Here is a 6000-nt window from a genome sequence, read left to right as displayed (position 1 = left end):
TATAGACATTTATTAATAAAGATATATATTTGAATAAACATATAAGTTTAAATAAAGATAAAGAAAAAAAATTAAGAGATATAAATAAAAGTACATAAGTACAATGTTGAATACAAATGTATTAAATAAATTTAAAATTGTAATTTAATACCACACATTTTATTTAAATTTCAACAAATGTTTACTATTTTTCCTACTAATTTAAATTGTTGTTAAATTTATTTCTTTGCCATTTTTGCCATATAACATATAAATATGTACAGACAGAGCAAGAAATAGCTATAAATATATTTAAATTTTCTCAGCTTGTTGATATGCCATTTAGCTTCTGCATCTTGAGCTACAGGGTATTAAAAGCCAACAAGCCGTGCCACGTTGAGCAGTCCAAGTACTTCCGTTATGCAATTAACAAGCACTCGTTAGCCCACTCTCTAGTTCCCCTGCCTCTCCACACCCCCTCTGCACTTGATGGTATGTGAGTGTGAGAATGTGTGTGTTGTGTGTGTGTGTGAGAGAGTGTGTGGCATATAAGTTATGGCATGCGAGTCGTCAATTAAACAAATTTTGCATACATTAATTGTGCCGAAAAGTTTCGTTTAATTTCGTTACGGCATGCGTGTTGGTAACAGCACTGGAACTGAACTCTGATTCAGTGTTGGCAAATTTCTCATTTGTAATGGTCGCTCGACAGCTGGCTTGCTTGGCGTATACTTAATATTTTTTTGTGGTAATCGCTGGGTCGAGTACAGTTGGATCTGACTATGATATATGACTGTTTTGGCGACTCTCTGCAGCAGCGCCATGTGTGTGTGGGGCATGTGGCATGTGGTATGTGGCATGAGGCATTTGTGGCAGGCATGAAAAGTGGAGTCTGCTTAAAGCTGCTGCCATTGTTAAAAGCAACAACTTTTGTTCATGCACTTAATTAGCATTTTGCTTGGATTGCTCGGTTTGCTCGGCTTTTGTTAAGCTCTTGGTGTCGAGTGCACGCGCGTGTCTATCGATGTGTGCTAATTGCACAGCTTCACTATGAGAGCGCCAATCAGGTGAAGAAGCGGAAGGAAAAGGGAAAGGGTGTAAAACAACTCCTACTCCCTTTCACAATTTCATTTGCAGCTTCAATTTCAATCCTTGACTGCATTAGGTGCTATCAAGTGCATGAATGAAACTTTGCCTACAACTTTGTGCCAAGAAGCAATGCTCGCTTTCTTTCACTCGTTCTCCATCTCTCTCTCTCTCTTCTATGCTTGCCATTTCTGTGCTTCTAACAAGGAAATCCATTCGAGTGCAGTCTGACAGCAAGTCTTACATCGACCTCCCACTCGTGCAGTTTGCTTAAGTGTTGCCTGCCACCACTTGTCTATTCCGAGTCCGAGTGCAAATAATGCCACTCTCCTCTGTCTGCGTATGCGTGTCTCTCTCTCTCTTCTGCCACTACTTCTGCTCGTTTCAAGTGCTGAGTCTCAATTGTCGATAGCAGCACTTTGATCCACTCTTTGATCAGGCGAAATAGCTCAGACTTATGTTAAATTAGAATTTAAAAAAGAGCATAATCAAATCAAAATTTGTTTAAATAAGTACTTCAAATGCATTTTTTAACTACAAATGTCTTCTGCTATTTATTTGAATATGAATAAAAACTACTTTTGAGCATTTGCTTTGGATTTGTAATTTTAAATAAAATGCTTAAATTAAACTTGGCAAATTTATACATCAAATGTAACAATAGATGGTAAGCTTTTATACAAAGTTTAAGGTTATCAGTAAAAAATCGATAAAATACAATAAATACAAATTTTAGGATATTACAATAAAAGTTTTTAAGCTAAAAGGTTTAATTTCTTATTGAAAATTTAACACGAAATGAATAACATAGACTACATTTAATAAAATGCGATATAATATTATTATACATAGTATTCACAGCTGTACCAAATTCATATTAGATGATATCATTATATAAATTAAAAAATTTAGAAAATTATAAGCTGAAAATTTAGCTTAAAATCTAATGAAATCTTAAATTACTGTCCATAAGATTTACAGCTCCACAATTTCTAAAACTTATGTCGCTTAAGTCAGATAATAAATAAAGCGAAAGTGCTTAAAATGTTAGAATAACATAATGGAATAGATCAAAGAAATTAATTTAAGCTGAAAGCCTTAAACTAAAACTCTAATGGGATTTCAAAGTATTACACATTAAGCTGCTGCTGTGGTCAATTATGATTGACTTGTGATTGACTTATCAAAGAGGAAAAACTTGCATGGAATTGAATAGAAACAGAACTATATTGCAATTGCTATGGTTTGTGATTCAAGTTTTTGTGCTATTCACCAAACTTTGCACAATAGAAAAACCCTTAGAGTGCACACATACTATATCTATATATGTATGAGTACAAAAAACTCAACCGCAAGCGGAGTCAATAAAAAACGTAGCTAAACCACTGACAGCACTTATCAAAACGTTCAATCAATCAATCAACTGTTGCCAGCAACTAAACTGTACAAAAGGCAGGACGAGAGCAAAAAAATATCACTCATACGCCCATTTGTGCAGGGGCAGAGAACAGAGAACTGAAAACACATAAAACCGACGTAAATCAGCTTAGAAGCAACAATGGCAACAAAAAAAAGGACCCTTTTGGCTGGCACTGTAGAAAAAAAAGAGAGCAACATCCCAAAAACGTTATAATCAAAACACACACACAAAGAACCGCATTGATACAAAGGACATATGCCAGGACATGGCATAACAAACATAAAAAGGAAATACACACACACACAGTTACACACACATGCGAGTAGTTGACTGTTTTTTTTTTTGTGAGTCGCCGACTATGCCTGCTGACCCAAAGAGCGACCTGTGCCCAGGACCTGTGTGCTCGGTCCGGAAAAAACAAGTCAATGACGCAGCGAATGCCAACAAATCAGTGCAAATCACACTGACAAAAAGGCAGCGACTCACATTTGTTGTTGTTGCTGCCATTGTTGTTGTTGTTGTGGTTGTTTTTGCCAAGATTCGTTTGTCAAACGGTTGACGAGTAGAACAACATGAAGACAACAACTTCACCTGCCTTTGACAAAAGAGTGAACAAGTGAGTCTGTCACTTAGACAGTTACCAAGTCAGTCAGTCTGTCTGTCCGTCTGTCCGTCTGTCTGTCTGTCCGTCTGTCTGTCTATTAGTCAGTCAGTCATTCGCTCAGTTGTTAGCAAGTACAGCAGCTCGTTAGAGCGCGGCAACACGTCTAATAAAGCAATTTAGCCCAAAAATATGAGAAATTGTTAAGGATAAAAAAAACTGAAAAATGGAAAATGAGACAAGCTGCAATGAAGAACGAGCGAAGCATAAGAGCGTCGCCATCTTGCACATGCATACATTAAACGCACACACACATTTTCACAAATTCGCAGATACTTTTTTGCAGACACACACACACACACACATCGTTAGATTGCGGAAGATATTTGCATATGATGTCTATATGCAAATGTCAGCTGAAGACGCGGCAAACGACAACGAGCTGGCACACGCGGCGTATACGTTCTGCATTAACATATCAATCATTTGAAGAGCTATGCCAGCATGTAAGACTGTCATGTGTCACGCCCCCTCTGCAACGTCCTGCCTTCTACTTAGGCGTGTGTGTGTGTGTGTGTGTCTTGAAATTCCTTTAGGCACAGTGCAAATATTTAGTTAATCTAAAGATGAGTTTTCCATCATTTGTCGTCGTCGTTCTTTGCTTTTCATCAGTTTTTGTCTGTGTGTGTGTCATGTGGAAAGACAAACTTGTTACTTGCAACATGTAACTTGTAACTTGCAACTGCTGCATTGCAATTGGCAAATTGTCATCATAAATTCAAACAATTCATACAAAACTTAATTGCACAAGTAAATCAGTTACAATAAATTATTGCCCCAACTTGCAGCTAACAATTGTCAGCGATATCAACTTGTTTGGCCATTATTTAAACCACACACAGACACGCACACAAACACACACACACACATACACACACCCAGACAACACTGTCAACATTTGTAATTGTTGTGCTGATTGTTTAATTGCGGCCATTTTGCGTGCACTTCCGACATTTTAACCAGCCGCCATTCAATTGCTATAAACCTACCCTCGATTTGCAACTAGCATACAAATTGTCATAGGCTTTATTTTTAAAATACCCTGTAAGAACATAACATTAAAAAATAACATGTGTAATAAAATAAAAATATCACGTATACGTCCGTCTAAGCATAGCTCTTTACAGGGCATCTGCCATTCGTTCAGACTCATATTCGTTGATTTATCTACTTTTTTTCTTGTCTGTCCACAAACAAATTAGCGCGACAATTTCATCAACGTGCATTTAAATCACATGCAATTTTATGATATATTTTATTTTGATTTTAAAATTTTATTTTATTTTCTTCAGGCATTTTCCGCTTTTATTTTTCATTTTTTTTTTTTAATATTTTGAGCGGCATTTTAAATTGACTTTTTACAATGTTTTGTTGGGCAAACAATTGACGTGCATATTTTAAAATGTATTTGCATTTCTGTTTGACCAAATAAATGTATAAATATATTTATATTTATATTAATAATATATCATTATGATGGGCATTATTATAAATTTGCATAATTTGCATTTGACATATGACATTTATTTTGCGGCATAAACTGAGAAAATATTGTTTTAAATCATTACCAAAGCCGAGCACTTATTAATTACTTAAAATAAGCAAACAAAATGCCATAGGAATTATGCTTCCACAGTTCTTGGTCAACATGGCGTATGATTTATTTTTGTATATGATGGTCCCGCATTTGCACAATTTTGTTTGCGCCATCCTTTTGTCATTTAACTGCGGTCACATTGAATTTTTAATGTGGCTATTAAAAAGCCGCTGCAAGCACTTTAATTGCCTTCTATTCGAATTTATTGATAGTTAATAACAGCTGCTAAAATATAGTACGCTATTATGTTTGGTAAATTTAATTCAGTTATTTCATTATGTTATTGGCTACGTTTAAATTAAACAACCATAAATTGTGCACTTTTTTTCATATTATTAGCTAGTTATGCTTATAATAAATTCACTCAATTTAAAGATATTAAATAGTGAGATTGTTACACTTTAGAAGGAGAGTTTTGTTGAAGAATTTTTAAATCAAATTTAATTAATTTTTTCAATGAGTTTGAGTCTAAGATTTCACGTTTAACACTCACTGATGTCATTTTATTGTGTTGAACATATTTTCGCAATGATTTAAGCCATTTAAAGTCTGCCAAATTGCGTCATTTCAATTTGCTACACCTTCGACAAAAAACAAGTTTTGAGCTCGTTTTTTTAAGCTTTGCTCTGCTTTCTGAATATTGTTGTTATTGCGAGTCTTGTTAGTGTTATGGATGCTGTGCAAAGTGTAAAGTCAATTACCAATTAGATAAAACTAGAAACGGAGATCTTATTGATACTTAACATTAACTCCGAGTCAGTTTCAAGCACTCAGCCAAAAGATTGCTCTCAGCTTTATGCAATTTAATGAATATGTGATGGCTAAAAAAAAAAAGAAAGGAAGCAAATAAACTGAAATGAAATCGTTACCGCATAAATTTTGAGCACCCCTCGCGGTACAGAACGGCACAGAGCAGAGCAGAGCAGAAGAGAGCAGAACAGAACAAAGAAATATCATTATCATTGTCTGTTCATCTTTCGCTCATTCCATCTCTCTGTCTATCTTTCGTGTTTTTCGCTGCCTTCTAGCTGCTGTTTCTCTGCATTTGGCAGCTGTTTTCCTGTGGGTGCGTCAAATACCCAAAAGAAAAAAATAACAACAACAACAGCATCAGTTAGAAGAAGAAAAAATGAAGAAATTTCGACGTGCCAATCTCACCGAACTTTTGACGTTCCGCTTCCTCAACATTTTTTTCTCCGTTTCCCTACGAGCTTGTAATTGACGCTTTGCTGGGGGAGCCATTTTGAATACCCTGTA

The sequence above is a fragment of the Drosophila innubila genome (genome assembly GCF_004354385.1).
Source record: "Drosophila innubila isolate TH190305 chromosome 2R unlocalized genomic scaffold, UK_Dinn_1.0 1_C_2R, whole genome shotgun sequence".
In the NCBI taxonomy this organism is placed as follows: Eukaryota; Metazoa; Arthropoda; class Insecta; order Diptera; family Drosophilidae; genus Drosophila; species Drosophila innubila.
Note: the sequence above shows the minus strand (reverse complement) of the source record.